This window comes from Monodelphis domestica, chromosome 3 (assembly GCF_027887165.1).
Source record: "Monodelphis domestica isolate mMonDom1 chromosome 3, mMonDom1.pri, whole genome shotgun sequence".
NCBI lineage: Eukaryota > Metazoa > Chordata > Mammalia > Didelphimorphia > Didelphidae > Monodelphis > Monodelphis domestica.
The window spans coordinates 410,353,308-410,372,790 of NC_077229.1; the positions used below are offsets into that span (position 1 = coordinate 410,353,308).

General features: G+C 35.5%; 1 long non-coding RNA gene across 1 annotated transcript; it reads left to right on the plus strand.

Moving 5' to 3' along the window:
* Positions 1-1,732: 1,732 nt before the first annotated feature.
* Positions 1,733-17,091, plus strand: LOC103100283 (uncharacterized). Its single transcript, XR_463980.2, has 3 exons — positions 1,733-2,049; positions 15,460-15,712; positions 16,307-17,091. It is a non-coding gene; the product is annotated as an uncharacterized LOC103100283 (long non-coding RNA).
* The last annotated feature ends 2,392 nt before the right edge of the window (positions 17,092-19,483 follow it).

Below are 19,483 nucleotides of genomic sequence, written 5' to 3' on the forward strand. Positions count from 1 at the left end.
TTTTCTAGCATGACTAGTCCTTTCTAGTCTCTCCCAATGGAGTTTTTGGGATGCAATCCAGTCCATTATGATAGAACCAGCAATGTGCAGTGATCCTCAAATTGTAAGAAAGTTTGAGACTGTTTAAATACATAGACATAGATATAAATGTAGATCTTCACTGAAAGATTTCATATTTCCAAAAAGAAGTATCAGCAAATCCCAAGGTTTAGGTTACTTTAATATTTCTGTCATATGGGTATGTTAGAATTCTACTTGATAAACAAAGTCCACACTCAGTATTTTCTCAAATCAGAAACTTCCGTTTCATTCGACTGGTATTGACAATATGTTTTTATTCCATTATCAAACTGTGGTCTTCTTTTATGACTTCCAAATTGGAGGAGAGATATGTCAAATGGCAAACTCTCATCTCCATCCAATAGTGAAGGATTGAGTTAAGATGAAGAAACAAACCTTTGGTTAAATTCATGTATTCTCTGGGCACAGCTAGCAAAGCCACATGAATATGTGGATTAAATAATAGATAACAGACATGAAAAAATGCAATACCTTCATTTCACAAAATATGAACCCAAGTCTTTGAGAGAGGAATTTACTTACCCATGATAATATGGATTCCTTAGCAGGAGAACTAGATTTAACTCTGGTTCTTTAACTCCAAATCCAATTTCCTTCTGAATATTTATACAATGCATAAGTTTCTTTTTCTCATTAACTTTTGGGTGGTCATTTTAAGAAATAAAAAAAAATTAGTACAACTTCTGTAATTTTCAAGTGTTTGGTTTTCCAAGGAGTTAAAGCCAGAGCTTTAACCATCAATGAACATTTATTAAATACCTTAAGGGACAAAGTGGGACAATAGAAAAAGTCCTGGCTTTTTTTAGATACTTTTTAAAAGTATTCCTAGCACTTAGCACAGTACCTAGCACATAGTGGGTGCATGATGTTTATTTTTTTAATTGAAATGAATTTGTCATCAAGCAATCTAGTTGTGAAAGATGGGAGTCAAACACCCCAGAAGATGATAAATAATGGTTGACTAGGGTTTTGCTTAACCTAGTCTAGGAAAGAGTTTCTCCGGTGTCAGAGAGCAAAAATGGCTTCTCTCTCTGACTCAGACCAGAATGTAATCAAATCTGACTGTGATGTCTTCAGGTAGCAAGATCTATTTTATAATGTAATCAAGCAAAGGGTTAGGAAGGTGGGCTGAATTATATTCCCTATCAACTAATAAAAAATCTACCTTTCCCCCCAAAATTGACCCTTTCCAGGTTCTCTTCGACCCTCGGCTGAGCTGAGGCTACACTGTCTACTCTCTCTGATCTTAATGTCCCCTTGCTATCTGATCTAATTCCTAGGCTAAACTCATGAAAGAAATAGTCACTAGATTAGAATCAGAGTAGAAGACAAGTGAGATACAGGATGTGGCCAAATCTACCCCGCTAAGGTCAGAGTCTCTTCAAAGGTAAATTAAGCAGTTCTGGCCAATCCTTTCTTGGTTTTCAATTTCTTCAGAGTAGCAGCAGTGTCACAGGTTTGAGTGATGTCAGGATCTTGCTAGTTTCTTCACTGGAAGAAACCGGAAGTCCTCAGGAGCTCAGAGTTGAGTCCTAGAGATGCTCTCAGTACCAGAGTCAGGATTCAGTTCCAGATGGCAGTTAGGCTCTCTAGATTCTAACCTCCAGATTCCAAGAGGTTGCTCTTGCTTCCAGCATTCCATTCACTTCTTCTAGCTTATTCTGTCATCTTAGTTTCTTTCCCAAGATCTAGCCTAACAGTTATGAATCTGAAATCTGGTTTATATTACTTATGAGACCTGGGGCAAAACAATAACTTCTCCAGGTCTCAGTTTCCTCAATTGGAAAATGGATTAGATGGATCTCGAAGTCCTTGTCAGCTTTGAATCTAGGAACCTAAAATCATTCCTAGCCAACCGTATTTCTCACTGATCATCCAATAAGGCTTCTTTACTCCAATCAGACAGACTTATATACTCAATGTCCCCAAATATCTCATGATGATTTTCAACACTCTGCTTTTGCTCAGGTAGGAGCTTTGAGCCTCTTTCTTCTTCTATTTGCTTATTTTAAACCTGTTTGTGCTTCAAGACCTAACTCAGGGCCCCTTCTGTTGAATCTTTCTCTAATATTTAAGATAGTTTGTACTGGTCTTTCCTTTCTCTTAGCCTTCAAGTTGAAATGGACCTAGGCACTAGTCTAAACTTCTGCCCTATGCAAGTATTTTCTACAGCATCCTTAACAGGTGACCCAACATTTATGCTTATTAAATTTCATATCATTAATTGAGACTTCTTACAAGAGATCTGCCTTCTTGTCTCAAATTTGTTATTAATGAATCTCCTTGCTTTAGGCAAGTCACTTAACCTACTTTAGTCAGGTCAGTCAGTCAATAACCATTTATTGACTACAATATCTCAGGCCTAAGCATTAGACACACAAAGAGAGGCAAAAAAACTCTATCCTTGAGAACCTTAAAAATTCCCAGACCCTACTTCATAAGATTGGATTAAGACCATTCCCCATTTGGGCAGTGAACTCTACTTAGATCAGAAATGGGAGGAACTCTACTCCACCCCTACTTAAACCTGCTTTAGGGGAGAAAACTCCTTGCTGAACAATGAAAAGTACTTAAACCCATACTTAAGCCATGCCTATTTTTAGAACTAATACAAAGGGGTGCTAAGTACCTATAAAGATCAGGCAACTTGTGAACTTACAAGGAAAAAAGAGGTGAGAACTTACTCAGAGATTTTAGTCTACTCAGGTGTGGATTACTCAAAAGTTTAGTCTACTCAGGTGTGAATTCAGAATGGTCTGTCCTTTGGAAAATGTCTACTGGGATAGGTAGATGGAAGAACTTAGGGGAGGTGACATAGGAGAAAATGCCCTTTAAAAGGAGATGAAAAGCTCTCTCTAAGAAGAGTCATCTGGGAAAGGCTGCCTTGAAGGGTCTCTCTCGAGACTCTCTAGGGGGACATTCTGAAACATTCAGATTGAGGATTGAGCTAGTGAAAGCAACTGAGATGATGCTGGCCTGGTATCACTAGAATCCTTGCTTGGACAGATCTTGTGGTGAGTGATTAAGGACTGACTGATCTTTTCTCTTAGGGTTTAGGCCTGGATTGGCCAGGACTGGCCAGGGCCAGCTTACCCTTTTCTCATTATTTCCTTTTTCTCTCTTTCTCTCTTTCTTTAATTCCTCATTGTATTATTAATTAAATTCTCTATAAAACCCAGTTGACTTGGGTATATTCATAATTGGGAATATTTCCATGGCGACCACCTTATATTTGATTTGAAACAAGACACTGTAGTGAAAACATAATTTCTGCGGTCACAACTTACCCACTCTTATATCTACTACAATTTATATCTTCCACTATTTTAATCACTACAGTTTATATCTACCAACCATTTTAACTCTTACATCCTGAAGGAGCTCCAATGGAGGGCAAGGAAACAATTATGTGCAAATAAACTACATACAAGATAAATGGAAAACGACCAGCAGAGGAAAAGGACTAGAATTAAGAGGGAATGGAACCAGCTTCCTGTACAGTTGAGCTGGGATAATATGGAAGCCCGAAGGTGGAGATGAGGAGAAAGAGCATTCCAGGCTTGAGGGGACAATGAGGAAAAATTCCCAGAGCTAACAATAGCATCTGTCTTGTTTGAGGAATAGTGAGGAAGTCAGTGTCACACAATGAAAGGTGGGGGTGGGGGTGAGGTTTTTTCATTTATAAAATCTATGTGTTAGACTAGCTGGTTCCTAAAGTCCCTTCTGTTTAGATACATCAGACACTCTAAATAAATAAAATACTAGTGAAGATTGCTTGATTCATTTAATTCATGGTAGACTAGATGTTTAGCTATTACAAATAATCGTCTTCTCAACTTCTGAATTGTTCAGATACAGAAAACCTTACGTAATTCACATGTCACTGCGGCTGAACACCCCAATATTTTAAAACAGAAGATTTTCACTATTAGGGGGATATATTATGACTTGACTGTCTCTCTAGGTTCTGGAATCATATGAATGCTGTGAATATTATTCCTGCTGATATAATTAATCATTAACTATAAAGGGCTGGGAATCAGGAACTCTCATCTTCATGAGTTCAAATCTGGCCTCAGACACTTACTATTTATGTGATCCTGAAAAAGTCACATAACACTGTCTTAGTTCTTCTTCTGTAAAATGAGCCTGAGAAGGAAATGGCAAACCACTCCAGTATCTCTGCCAAGAAAATCCCAAATGGTATCATAGAGAGTCAGACACAAGTAAAATGACTAAACAACAACAACTAAAAAATAAATAAAGGGGCAGATCTGTGCTTTTTCAGTAAGGAGTCTCTCTGGGGAGAATTCCATCTGTTCGTTTACTTAAAAGAGACTGAATGTCTTCAGTAAGAGGTACCATTGTCATCTCTCTTGATCTTGGTATTCAACTCATCCTTGCATTACTAATATTGCTTTATTAAATCCTTAATATATGGCATTATTTTTATGAGCATATGCATGAGTGGTACAAGTGGGACTTGGCTACGTAAAATGAGTATTGTTTACCTGTCAACTAAGGCTTTGGCTTACGGTGCAGTTATATGAGAAAATATTGCATTAGTTATTGCTGTTACGATGGGGAAAGGCAGTAGAATGTCACAAATAGTTCTTTGTAATCAGAATCTCAAGGCTTAGTTCCCAAACTCTAATTCTACCATTAAGCAGCTAAATATGTTATATACTCTGCTTGACTATTCTGTCAGTGAAGTTGTTGTAAGGATAAGTGAGATATGTTCTAGACTCTGAAGAAAAAAAAAAACATGCTATGAAAATGAGATTAGTAATTCAGTTCAGTAAAGTCACCATCATCTTCAAAGGCAATGGTTACATGAAGTCATTTTTTTCTTTTTTCACTTAAATCAGTGTCCATTTTGGCCATCTCACCCTTTCGTCCGTCTTTAGTCAAAATCTATTAATACTTCCCTTTTCTTTTATCAACAGATTTTCCTCATCTGTGGTGTCCTTTCCCTAAGAGTAGAATTCATTCATTTTGTTGTGACCATGTAATATTCCCTACCACAGATTGACAAATTCCAGTCTCAAAAACTGAGTTTACTTATAGAGGTAGAAGCAGTATCATCTGTACACATAGAAGAGATTAATATTAATAATATCTTAAAAACGTTTCACATTTCAGGAGAGAGGGGAAAACATGATTGAAAGGTAGATCACATTCTGGTCAGTGAATTTTGATATTTATTTGCATGACAAAAAATTCAATTGCCAACAATCTCCACTTTCTGCTCTCCTTCAAAGGCTTCTATACTCCTTTTCCACCATAGAGTATGCCCTCTTGCTTCCCTATCCTGATGTGTAATGATGAGATAGCACCCAGGAAATGGGTTTAATCAATTGCAAAAACTCATTGTGCATCGTGCTATCTGAATCCCATACATCTTAAAACATTTATCAATGTCCCTTTCCCGTGTTCATAATTCTGATGAATCTGGTGCTCCTGTGTCATGTCACTCTATTACATTACACAACATAACAACATTGCACAATGGAATGATGAAATACTGGCTAGCTTCAGCAAATGTAAAGAGATAATACACTTGTTTTCAGCTGAGAGAACTTCCATTAGTTCATAGGGTGTCTTGACTTGCCAAATAGCAAACGACAATTCGAAACGGGTGCAAATCAAAAATTCAACTCAGGCATCTAACCTCATACTGTTCACATGTCAAATGTGAGCAAGAACAGCAGGAAACTGGCCTGTTCTTTCTAATTACAATTATGATAAGAGGTTAGCACAAGTCTACTTAAAATCATAAACCCTTTTGGGAAAGGATTGGTGCTTTCATTTCATTGCATATTCATATGATTAGAGAACTATTTTATTCTGCAGTGGGGAGGAGAGGGGGTTAGAATACCACTCATTGTCCAATGTACCCTTATTTTAGATGCTATCAGGAGTACCCAATGTGTAATCACATATTGTCTAGTTTTCATGCAAATGGTAAGAGCTTGATAAACACCAAAAGGGGAAAGGCTTTCTCCCCTCCCTTATCTACTACTAAATTATCCCTTCCAGCCAGAACCACAAATCACAAGTTGAAATGAAAGACCTTTAATTGGGTGGAATTCCTTTCTAAAATCTAAGTGTTTGGGCCAGAAGGAGAGTAGGGCTATAGTACCAGGAAGTTATATTTTCCCAACCTAGCCAGATCTTTCTTTGCTGAAGCTGGTAAAGAGGGTTCCAATTAGCAGGGCTTAATTTTACCTATTACTCCCTCATATCAAGTGTCATTTTGGGGTAAGTGAAGGTGGGCATGAGAAACTATAACAAGTCATTGATGGAAAAACCAAGTGATTGATTGATATTGGGCTGAAGTAATCTTCCTGTTCATCCATTGGCTTGCCACTCATTGAGAAGCCAGGAGCATTGAAAGCAAGCCAAGCCTGTCAGATGTGCCACTGAGAACACTGTTCTTTGCAGAATATTTTCAGATGCCAGATGCCAATCACTCATGGGACTTCTCTGCTCAATAAGAATTTCAGATATGGACTTTAATTATACCCTGGCAGAAAATGGATGATGGTGGGAGCAGAGGCAACTTTATTTTTAGAAAACCAGCCCTTAGCCACCATAGACCAAACAATTCTATTTTAAGGGCTTATTATTGTTGTCTTTTGGTGATTTTAAATTACTGTTGCTAGAAGATGTAGGATTGACAGCTGTGGGGGTTGAAGGTCCTCACCTTTAGAGCAGGGAGAGGCACAGTGGTGGTGGTTGGCAGGAGTGGGGCACTGCTGCCTGGGCACTGACCTTGCAGGACCACCTCTAGGGGGTGGGGAATGTTTTGTAGCTTAGTAATAATCACCCAAATGCACAGTGCTGCTTGCTTCAAATAATTGGCTCTAATGTTTGTCTCACAACACTTCAGGGAGAGATAGAGAGACAATCAAGAAATCTGGCTGCCGAATAAAAAGGACTAAGGGGAAATTTGGAGACAGAATAGCCCTATTCTGATTAGTGCTTTCTTTTCTGTATGGACTTGCCTACAGGACAGCCACTTTGGGTAAGGTCAGGCATGGCCCTATGAGGCAAAAATAAGTCAGGCTCCATTTGCAAAGCCCTACTGGGGGAAGTGGTAAGAAACTGGAAAAATATAAAAGACAGTTTCTTTCATCTAAAATCCAGGTGCAGAAACAAAACATACTGTTGGAAAGCAGCTTAAGAAAACCCACCAAGTAACCTATCAACAAGTAGTGATAAATAGGATATGCAAGTATAAGATGCATAAATCTAGGACCCAAATAAATGCTGATAAGATTCAGAGTAAAGGAGTGATCAGTCAGGTAGAGATAATCACAGAAATCTTCCAGAAGAAGAAAGCTCTTCACTTGCTCAGACATTCAGCCACCTCCCCCCACTCCTATACTAAGAACTGAAAAACAGACATTTTACCCAGACCATTTGAGGCAAGCAGCCATCAGAAGGTAATGGCTTATTGTTATTAGCAACATAAACTAGCATCCTATTGGTGATGAAGAGTCCCGATCAGCACATTCCTGCTTCCCAGGGCTTTTCAGCCCCCATTTCTGAGCTACATTTTAAGGAGCAATGAGCCAAAGACAACATACTTGGAACCACTTTTTCATTATTTATTTATTCATTGTCTTCTGTATATTGCCTTTAAAAAGTTCCTCATTTAAAACCAAGTTATCATTTGGCAGTAAAAATGATTTTAAAACAACTAAGGTGTGCCTGGTACTCTCTCAGGTATGGAAGAGAATGACTGTCTGAGTCAAAAGAGGGTAGGGCAACTGTCCTTAAGGAGCTTATAATCTAAAAAGAGAGACTGGGTGTAGAAGTAGAAATAGAGGAAAGTAATGGTGGCATCATCTTAAAGTTTATGACAGATAAGAATTTTAATTCCAAGGCTAGTCAGACACTCATTCTAAATTTCAAGGAAGCAGATATGAACCTATCAAACTGTCAAAGTTGATAAAAGACAGAAATAGTCCATGTTGGAAGGGCTGCAGGAAGACAGGAACACCAATCCATTTCTGTGAAGCTGTGAATTGGGTCCAAGTGTCTTGGAAAACAATTTGGAATAATTCTAACAAGTTCACTAAACATTTCATAACATTTGACCCAATAATCTCACTATTAGTAATGTATCTCAAGGAGGTCAAATACCAAAAGACCTCTTATGCATCGAAATATTAATGACAATATTTTTGAGGGGAAGCAAAAATTTAGAAAAGAGATGAGTATTCATTGAATGGGGAATTACTAAACAAACTATGACCTATTAGTGTAATGGAATATAATTGCACAGTAAGAGAAGATAAATATGATGAATTCATAGAATTATAGAAGGATAGGTATGAATTTCTGCAGAGTGAAAAAAGTAGAACCAGGAGGATGATAATCATAATTAGTATAATAATGTAAATGAAATAATACTTAAAGACAGGTGAATACTGACTAATTGCAATAAGTAATCTCAGTTCCTGAAAATGGATGATGAAATATATTTCCTTCCTATATAAAAGGTGAGGAATAAAATACTAACTGCTAAATGCATATATTGCCTGAAAGATGTTATTTGGTATTTTTAATTGTTTTTTTTTTTTTACTTAACTGCTTTTCTGTAGTTCCTTACAAAGGAAGATTCAATTATGGAGACTGGGTAGTATATTAGGATATTATTGTAACGTATGAAATAAAAGGCATCAGTAAAATATTTATTTGATGGAAAGCAGAGAAGAGAGTTCAAAAAAGGGAATCGTTAGGATTCCATGGTTCAAGTTTATATAGGGGAAACTGACTCAGGAGAACTTAAATGCTTTCAAAAATGGTCAAACAGGGAATCTAAATCCAGGGTAAAAAAAAAATGATAGGAAATGCCAAGTTAACCTCAGTAAATTCATCAACTAGTCCAAGCAAATTACATACTAGAGTACTGAAAGAATTTGTAAATGAAAACCACTATTAATAATATTAAACAAATGGTATAAAATGGGAAATATTCAGTAGAATTAAATGCAGGCAAATGTTCCAATTTTTGAAACAGAATATCCTGAATCTTCAAATGATGAATAATTGAGCCTCATCTCAATTACCAAGAAAGTTCAAGAAGAGTCTTCTATTAAAATTCAAATTTTCCATTAAGGTTTGAAAAACAGTAATAAATGTAAACATTTTCTTATACAAAGAAAAACAGGAAAAAAATAGTACTGAATATGTAACCATGAATCCCCTCAACATGCAACTTGTTTTTTTAAATATATTTTGAATGTAACATGGTAGGTCTAATAATTCCCTGATTGTCTATGTCCCTTTCTTATCTTCTTTCTGTTATCTTCTGTGCATTTTTTTAAATGATATATTGGCATTCATTTCTTTTCCTCCTTTTTTTTATTTTTAATATCACTATCACTATAACCTGTCCCCAAGCCCTCTCTTCTAACAAATACATGGCCATGCAAAACCAATCTACAAACATTGGCTGTGCCTGAAAATGTATTTCTCATTTTGTACCTCTAGTCCATCACTTCTGTGTCAAAAGATGGAAGCATGTCTAGAATTCATTATTAAAGGGATGCTTTGTGAGCACTTAGAAAAGGAAGCAATCACTGATACAAGAAAGAATGTGAACATTAAGAACAAATCATGACAGATCTAATTCAATTTACTTTTCTGACAAAGTTATTAGACTGATAAATCAGAGGAATGTTACAAACATGTCATACCTGGATTTTACCAGGGCATTTGACAAAAACTTTCACCATATCTTTGAGTTTCAGGCTAGCTAAGCAGTTCAATTACATGGAACTAGATTGAAATAGTGTTCATTAATGGGGTAATGTCGATAGAGAGGAATACATCTAGTAGAATTTTTTTTATCAGTTGCTTGTATAAAGAATAGATGTCATGTCTTCCAAATATCAGAATGACAAGAAACTGAGAGATATGATTAACACATTGGATGAGGATCACCCAAAACATCTCAATATAATAAAATAATGGATTGAATCTAATAAAGTGAGGATAAATTTAAAGCTTACAATTTAATTTATTTAAACCACATAAGTAGATGATAGAAGATATATGACTTGGAAAAATTTAATGTGGAAAAAAAGACTTTCAATTTCTACTATGAGTCAGCAGTATGATATGGCAGCCAAAAATGGTAATTAGAGCTTAGCTTACATTACTTCAAGAAAAGTGCCAAGAATGAAGGAGGGCATAATTCCCATATATTCTTTTCTAAGTAACTTCTAGAATTCCTGGGACATAACAATAGGCATTTCATCAATAAAGATTTGATGATTGATTGGTTGGCTGATTGATTGGCAGAAAATTGCACTCAACTATTGGCACCACATTTTAGGAACAACATTAACAAACTCTAATGTAGCAAAAGGGAGGGGGAAAGAGAATTGTAAAAGAATATGAAACCATATCTACATAATTGGCCATATCAACAAGCAAACCAACAAAAATCACATGATTATCTCAATAGATGCAGAAAAAGCCTTTGACAAAATACAACACTCATTCCTATTGAAAACACCAGAAAGTATAGGAATAAAAGGTCCTTTTCTAAAAATAGTAAACTATTTCTCAAAAACCATTAGCAAACATCATCTGCAATGGGGATAAACTAGATGCATTCCCAATAAGAGCAGGAGTGAAAGAAGGATGCCCATTATCACCTCTATTATTTAACATTGTACTAGAAACACTAGCAGTAGCAATTAGAGAAAAAAAAGAAATGTAAGGTATTAAAATTGGCAATGAGGAGACCAAGCTATCAATCTTTGTGGATGATATAATAGTCTACTTAAAGAATCCTAGAGAATCAACTAAAAAGCTAGTGGAAATAATCAACAACTTTAACAAAGTTTCAGGACACAAAATAAACCCACATAAGTCATCAGCATTTCTATATATTTTCAATACATCTCAGCAGCAAGAATTAGAAAGAGAAATTCCATTTAAAATCACCCCAGACAATATAAAATACTTGGGAATCTATCTGCTGAGACAAACACAGGAACTGTATGAACACAACTCTAAAACACTCTCCACACAATTAAAACTAGATCTAAACAATTGGAAAAGCATTAACTGCTCATGGGTAGGACGAACTAAGATGATAAAAATGACCATCCTATCTGAACTTATTTACTTATTTAGTGCCATACCCATCAACTACCAAAAAACTTTTTTACTTAATTAGAAAAAAAAACATGAAAAAGTTCATTTGGAAGAACAAATGATCAAGGATATCCAGGGAAATAATGAAAAAAAAAAAACGAAGGAAGGGGGCCTCGCAGTACCAGATCTCAAACTATACTATAAAGCATTGGTCATCAAAACAATATGGTACTGGCTAAGAGATAGAAAGGAGGATCAGTGGAATAGACTTGGGGTAAGTGACCTCAGTAAGACAGTATATGATAAGCCCAAAGATCCCAGCTTTTGGGACCAAAATCCATTATTTGACAAAAAATGCTGGGAAAATTGGAAGACAGTATGGGAGAGATTAGGTTTGGATCAATATCTCACACCCTATACCAAGATAAACTCAGAATGGGTGAATGACTTCAATATAAAGAAGGAAACTATAAGTAAATTAGGGGAACACAGAATAGTGTACATGTCAAATCTTTGGGAAAGGAAAGATTTCAAAACCAAGCAAGAGTTAAAAAAAATCACAAAATGTAAAATAAATAATTTTGATTACATTAAATTAAAAAGGTTTTGTACAAACAAAACCAATGTAACCAAAATTAGAAGAGAAGCAACAAATTGGGGAAAAAAATCTTCATAACAAAAACCTCTGACAAAGGTCTAATTACTCAAATGTATAAAGAGCTAAATCAATTGTACAAAAAAAATCAAGCCATTCTCCAATTGATAAATGGGCAAGGCACATGAATAGGCAATTTTCAGTTAAAGAAATCAAAAACATCAATAAGCACATGAAAAAGTGCTCTACATCTGTTATAATCAAAGAGATGCAAATCAAAACAACTCTGAGATATCACCTCACACCTAGCAGATTGGCTAACATGACAGCAGTGGAAAGAAGTGAATGCTGGAGGGGATGTGGCAAAGTCTGGACATTAATTCATTGCTGGTGAAGTTGTGAATTGATCCAACCATTCTGGAGGGCAATTTGGAACTATGCCCAAAGGGCGCTAAAAGAGTATCTGCTCTTTGATCCAGCCATAGCACTGCTGGGTTTGTACCCCAAAGAGACAATAAGGAAAAAGACTTGTATGAGAATATTCAAAGCTGCACTATTTGTGGTGGCAAAAAATTGGAAAATGAGGGGATGCCCTTCAATTGGGGAATGGCTAAACACATTGTGTTATATGTTGATGATGGAATACTATTGTGTTCAAAGGAATAAGAAACTGGAGGAATTCCATGTGAACTAGACCAACCTCCAGGAACTGATGCAGAGTGAAAGGAGCAGAACCAGGAGAACATTGTACACAGAAACTGTGGTACAATTGAATGTAATGAACTTCTATATTAGTGGCAATGCAGTGATCCTGAACAACTTAGAGGGATCTATGAGAAAGAACACTATCTGCATTCAGAGGAAGAAATGTGGGAGTAGAAACACTGAAGAAAAACAACTCCTTGACTACACGGGGGATATGATTGTGGATGTAGACTCTAAATGAACATCCTAATGCAAACATCAACAACATGAAAATAGGTTCTGATCAAGGACACATGTTAATACCTAGTGGAATTGTGGGTGGGCTATGGGAAGGGTTGGGTTGGGGAGGAAGGGATAGAATATGATTCTTGTAACCAAGGAATGATGTTCTAAATTGACTAAAGAAAATTTAAAAAAAATTCTAGTTAAAAAAAAAAGGATATGAAACCAAAATCACAGGAAGATCTATTGAAGGAAGTTGAAACATTCAACCATCTTGAAGTAGTGAACAATTGTTCAGTCTATTATATCCTCCAGCTGAAAGGTATACAGCTGGAAAGGTATTGATATTAAACAGAAGAGTTTTGTTGTTGCTGTTTTTTTTCAGGAGGAAATCTGAGGTCATTAAAATTACTGTACAAGTTTGTAAATCAACCCAGCTTGTTCTTTGTCCTCTTGTTAAATTTTGGTCCCAGTTCACCATATCTGGTCAAAATATCTTTAATAATAGAATATCATTAATAGTTAATCATCCAACTAAGTATTGCATCCTGGGCAACAGGAATTCTATATCAATTTGTTTTGTTGTTATTTGTTTTGTTTTTTTCTTCTTCTTAAGCTCTTTGGAGGTTCTTTAGATCTCATTTTGGAGGTTTTCTATCAGTCACTATACCCAAAGGTCAATGAAGAAGTACATGGTGATTGGTATGAGGAGACTATAATATAGTACCAACAAAGAATTTCTCAGATGTGACATAAAAAGTATATAAAAAGAGGTATATTTGACCAGAAAAAGAAGTGGACTAGTCATGTAGCAAAAGTGAGGGATAATGAATGGACTGTCCATTTATTCCACTGATATCCATGAAATTTCAAAAGATATAAAGATGAACCCCAATAGCATTGAGAAGATAGATCTTCATGTAAGATTTATAAAAGGACATAGTCAAGAGTCACAGGAAGTAACAAAGCATGGATGAGTTTTGATCTGCATCACTGAAGGATACATTCTTGTTGATGAGAGCAAAGATCAAAATATTATATGAAGACTTAGAGAGGGCTCAATAATTGACTTCAAGTATTTGAATGATTGTCATAGAGAAAATAAATTAGACTTGTGTTGCTTGATTTCAAAGTCTGGAACAAGGGATAATGAATGAAAGCTTCAGAAAATCATATTGCTACCTTGAAAAACAAGGAAACAAAAGAAATGTCACTGTCTTTAAAATCAGAAGATCTGAGTTCATTTCCCTCTATGACCTTGCACAAGGCACAGCCTTTTGGGCTTCAGTTTTTCTCTTATAAAATGACTAAATGGCTTTTAAAATACTTGCAGTAGGTGGGATAAGAAGGAGGGAACATGGATCACAAAATATCAGACGGCAATTATTAAAAATTGTATCAACATAATCTGGGGGAAAAAGGGAGAGAAGTACTTTTTCCATTTCTTTTTCAGGGCTAAGTTTGATCATTAACTCAAATTGCATTGAGTTTTGGTAGGTTTCTTTTTCACAATCACATTGTTGCAGTTATTGTGTATATTGTTTTTCTAATTCTATTTACTTCACTTTCTATGAATTTGTATGAACCTTCAAAAATGAAAAACAAAACTTGCAGTTCTCAACCTATGATCTTAACATTCTTACTGTTCAATATAAGAGAAAAACTAACATTAACAGCAGTATAGATAGGTAGTAGTTTGCCTTTTCAATGGAGGTCTTTAAGCTAAGGCTGAATGTTCACTTGTTAAGGAAATGGTAGGGGGGAAATGCTTGCTCAGATATTTGTTTTACCAAGTGGCTTCAAAGGCCCTTTACAGTTCTATGCAATTTTATAAGACTAACAAAAATGTATCAGGTTCTAAAATATTCTTTTATACCTCAATGAATTAAAATTATATAAAGTATACTTTTGTGAATGTATTTTATCTCATTTTCAAATTAATAATAACCAACAAGAAACAAAAAAAAGAAAGAGCTAAAAGGAAGATTGTATATAAAATTATGGTATAATTATGGTATATTGCTATGTAGTTTGTTATGCAAAAGTTCGTATTAAAGGGGGCAGCTGGGTAGCTCAGTGGATTGAGAGGTAGGCCTAGAGACGGGAGGTCCTAGGTTCAAATTTGACCTCAGATACTTCCCAGTTGTGTGATCCTGGGCAAGTCACTTGACCCCCATTGCCTAGCCCTTACCACTCTTCTGCCTTAGAGCCAATACACAGTATTGACTCCAAGATGGAAAGTAAGGGTTTTAATTTTTAAAAAAAGTTTATATTAAACTAAATAAGTTAATAAGAGAATTGCCTTGCTTGTGTGACTTTCTGAAATTCTTTTTGTTTTCCTCTGGGCATTTTTAATATTTTTATTGATTACCTTTTGCTTTTTTTAAAAATCTATCCTTTAATTCACTTTTTCCCCAAACATAAAATTTTTTATTATCAATAAGCATAGATCATATGTGGGCAGTTCAAATAATTTAATGTATGTGTACTGAACATTTACAATATGACTTCCTCTTTAATGTATTAAAAAACAAACCCAAACATGAACCTAACTCTGCTTATAATGGAATTTAAAAAACATAAACACATTGAAAATTACAAAATAGTGCTATAATATATAACGAAGTATCAAAATTAGTGTTAGACATTAAGTGCAATAAGCATTATAGGATTATATATTTGATCTGTGAGAGACCTTAGAGGCAATCTAATCCCACTCCTTTATTTTATTGAAGAAAAAAAAGACTGAAGCCAAGAGAGGTTAAAAGAACAATTGTGGTGAGCTTGGAGAATACTTCAAAAACTCAATGACTTCAAAATTATCTGACTAATTTGGTCATTCCATGGAGAAAATGGCAAATGGCATTTGAGCAAGAAATATATACTTTTGGTGCAAATAAGTGGCTCAATGGAAAGAATGCCAGGTCTGGAGTCAGAAGACATGAGTTCAAATATGGCCTCAAATATATCCTAGCTGTGTGACCCTGGGTAAGTCATGTAACCTTGTTTGCCTAGCCCTTGCCCTTCAGTCTTAGAGTTATTACTAAGACAAAAAGTAAGGGATTAAGAGTGGAATTGCACATCAGCTACAGGAGGGGAGGGAGGGAAAGAACATGATTCTTGTGACCAAGGAAAAATATTGTAAATTGACTTATTTATTTAAATAAAATTTTCAAAAAAAAAAGAAAGGGTTTAAAATATTATAGTTAAAGATATATAAAGTATATCTACCAATAGATAGATAGATATATGATAGATAGATAGATAGATTTGTGGCCTGAAAAATTCACTTTACCTCTTTATGAAGATGAAATTTAATGGCCATTTGCCACTATTCCACTTCATTTTGAGTACATACAACCACAAATACCAAAGAGGCAGTGGTGAATTTGTGAATATTCAAACTCATTCCTTCTATGGTCATCCAATGCTGTACAATTAATAAAATACAGTCCATCTGTGTAAATGGTCCACTTATCCCTGAAGTGACTATATTTTACTTTACCATTTCTGATGGCACAGCATGAACAGAGCCAACCTCCCAGCCATGTCTATCTTATTTCTCATTTCTTATTTCTCCAGCTACCATGTTCATTCAAGACAAATTGAACCTACTCAATCTGTTCAAAGCAGCTGGAGACAGTTCACAGCAGTGGATCCTAATGACCTGTCTTAATCAATCAATCAATCAATCAGGAAATCTTTATTGAGCTCATACAAGTTGGCAGAAGAGGAAGAAAGAAGAAAGGAGAATAAGACAATCTAACCATTAAAACAATACAAAAGTGGAATGGGCTGCCTTTGGAAGTAGTATGTTTTTCTATTCTCAGTGTCTCCAAGCAAAGGTTGAATATTTTGAGGAACATCAAAAGAAAGGATTTGTAGTCAAATGTTCTTGGACTAAAAGACCTTTGAAGTACCATCTATCTAAGATTCTAGGATCCTAACTTTCAGGGAGCTAATTAGGAAGATAAATCATATTCAAATAAGATAAATTTTAGTAAATGGCATTGCCAAATGAATGGTATAAAGGAATGCTACTATTTATGGGTATAAAAAACATCAGAAGGTGATTTTGTATGCATTTGTTAGAGGGTAGTGAAGGAGGTGGAAAACTAAGTTTTCTTTAGACATCTTTAATTTTAAATAATGGCATTATATCAAAATGAAATAAAATGTCTATCACACTGCTGAAATGGAGAATTCACCAGCCCAGGAGAAAGATAGTCACAGTTCGGATAGGAAGTTTTTATATAATTGATGTGCTGGAGCCAGCTCTGAAAAGCAACTATTAAATGTTCAATGTAAGCACTTATTTCTCAGAAGTTGGCAATCACCACAAATAAAAACTTTATTTTCTTAGTTGATTTTTTAGTTTTGTTAAGTGTCTAGATTTAAGGAAGTGTTAATAATTTAGATTAAACTTAAAAGTACATGTGCAGACATTATTTTCCCCAAACAACCTAATAAGTAGACATTTGCCAGTGCGTAGGAAGAGTCCTTATGTTGAACGAAAATCTGTCTTTCTCATTTTTCCCCACAGCTTTTTTTCTTTCCTTTAAGGCCAAGAAAAACAAATCTAGTACATGACAATTCAAAACTAATGTCCTCTTTACAATTAACCATCAGTATTTTTTCAAATTCTCTGTGAGAAATGGTTGATATCACTATTTGTCCAAAGTTGCACAAATCATAAGAATTTGGGGCTAGATTTGAACATAGGTTTTCATGACTCCAGGGCCAATTTTCTATCAAGTAAGCTAATTTGCTACATTGAAGGTGGTTTTAAAATTGAGATTTTAAGGAGACTGAGGAGTCTATTGGACAGTGATTAGGAGTGAAAGAATTTCAAGAATTAGGTACAGTTTATTCAAAGTCAAAGAAGTAGGAGTTGGAATGGTATATGCAAAGAATAGCCAGAAGGCCAATTTGCCTGGCCCATAGAACATGGGAAGAAGAAAGATAAGGCAAAGTCAAGGAGCAAATGATTATAAATTCCTTGAGAGGGACTTTATTGGATTCTAGAAGAAATAGGGAGCCAATGACATTATTTAACAAGAGGAGTGATCTGATCAGACCAGACAGGAATATTACTTTGGCAGCTGTGTGGAAGGGGCCAGTAGCAGAGAGGCCAATTAGAAAATTACTGCAGCGATCCTGGTAAGAAGTAATCAAGTCCTGAATTCAGAGATCCTGAGAGTGGAGAGAAAGGGACAAAGATGAATTATGTTCTAGAAGCAGAATCAATAAAACTTAGCAAGTGAGTGGATATGTGTGGTGAGGATAAGAGAATTGAGAATGATTAAGGCTAAAAACCTGAGTGTCTAGAAAGATGGCAATACCCTTGATAGTAACTAGGAAGTTCAGGAGAGGGTTAGATTTGAAAAGAAAAAGAATAAATTCTGCATTGGACATGTTGAGTTTGAAATGTCAACAGAACATCCAGTTGGAAAGATCCAATAATCTGTAGGTGACATGGATCTTGAACTTGGGTGACCCCAAGCTGGATATAAAATATTTGGAGTATTCTACAGAGATATGAAAATTAAATCCCTGAGAACTAATGGTAACAAGTGAGAGAATTTAAAGAGATAAAAGAGCTTTGGGGTGCACACATAATTTGGGATAAAATCTGAATGATAATTTTGTCAAGGAAATTGAGAAGTAATAGTCAGAAAAGTAGAAGAACAAAAAGAAGATAGTGTTAAGGAATTCTAAAGAAGATAATATTGAGGAGAAAAAGGTTAGAATTCATATCAAATGCTCCAAAAGGTTAAGAAGGATGAAGATTAAGTGAAAAATATAACAGATTTGAAAATTAAGACATCATTAGTGACTTTAAAGACAGCAGCTTCAGCTAACTCATGAGTATAGAATTAGATTACAAGGGATTTTAAAGTGAATGAAAGAAAAAGAAATAGAGGCAACAACCATAGGCAAATTTTTTCTAGGAGTTGCACTGTGCACTGTAAATAAGAAAGAGGGACAATGGCCAAATAAGGACACTTTTAAAATGCAAGAGACCTTATAATATATGAAAATAAAAAGAAATTTGTAGTACATAGTGAGAGACTGAAAACTTAAGATTGACCTGGAGCTATCAAGTAGAATATTCATGATCTGTTTATTCTGTCATTTCTTTGGGTTATCTTTCTACTCAATCTGAAGGAATAGAAAGCCCATGACATTTGAAAATTTATTTTTCCCGCCTAGCAACAAAATTGTCAGCTTCTTGGGAAAAGGAATTTTCCTTCCTTCCTTCCTTCCTTCCTTCCTTCCTTCCTTTCTTTCTTTCTTTCTCTCTCCCTTCCTCCCTCCCTCCCTCCCTTCCTTCCTTCCTTCCTTCCTTCCTTCCTTCCTTCCTTCCTTCCTTCCTTCCTTCCTTCCTTCCTTCCTTCCTTCCTTCCTTTCTTTCTTTCTTTCTTTCTTTCTTTCTTTCTTTCTTTCTTTCTTTCTTTCTTTCTTTCTTTCTTTCTTTCTTTCTTTCTTTCTTTCTTTCTTTCTTTCTTTCTTTCTTTCTTTCTTTCTTTCTTTCTTTCTTTCTTTCTTTCTTTCTTTCTTTCCCCATACAACTTCAAGCTGCCTGGAAACCCTCACCAGGCCACAATTCCCCAGAAAATGGAGGAAGGAAGTAATCACTTTGAGTGACTGGACAGAGCATGCAAAAAATGTCCTTGGATGCTGGGAAGAGGGCAAATGGGGTAGTTCCCCCCATGCTGACCCAGCACATGTGACAATACTTCACCAAAGCTGCCTTAG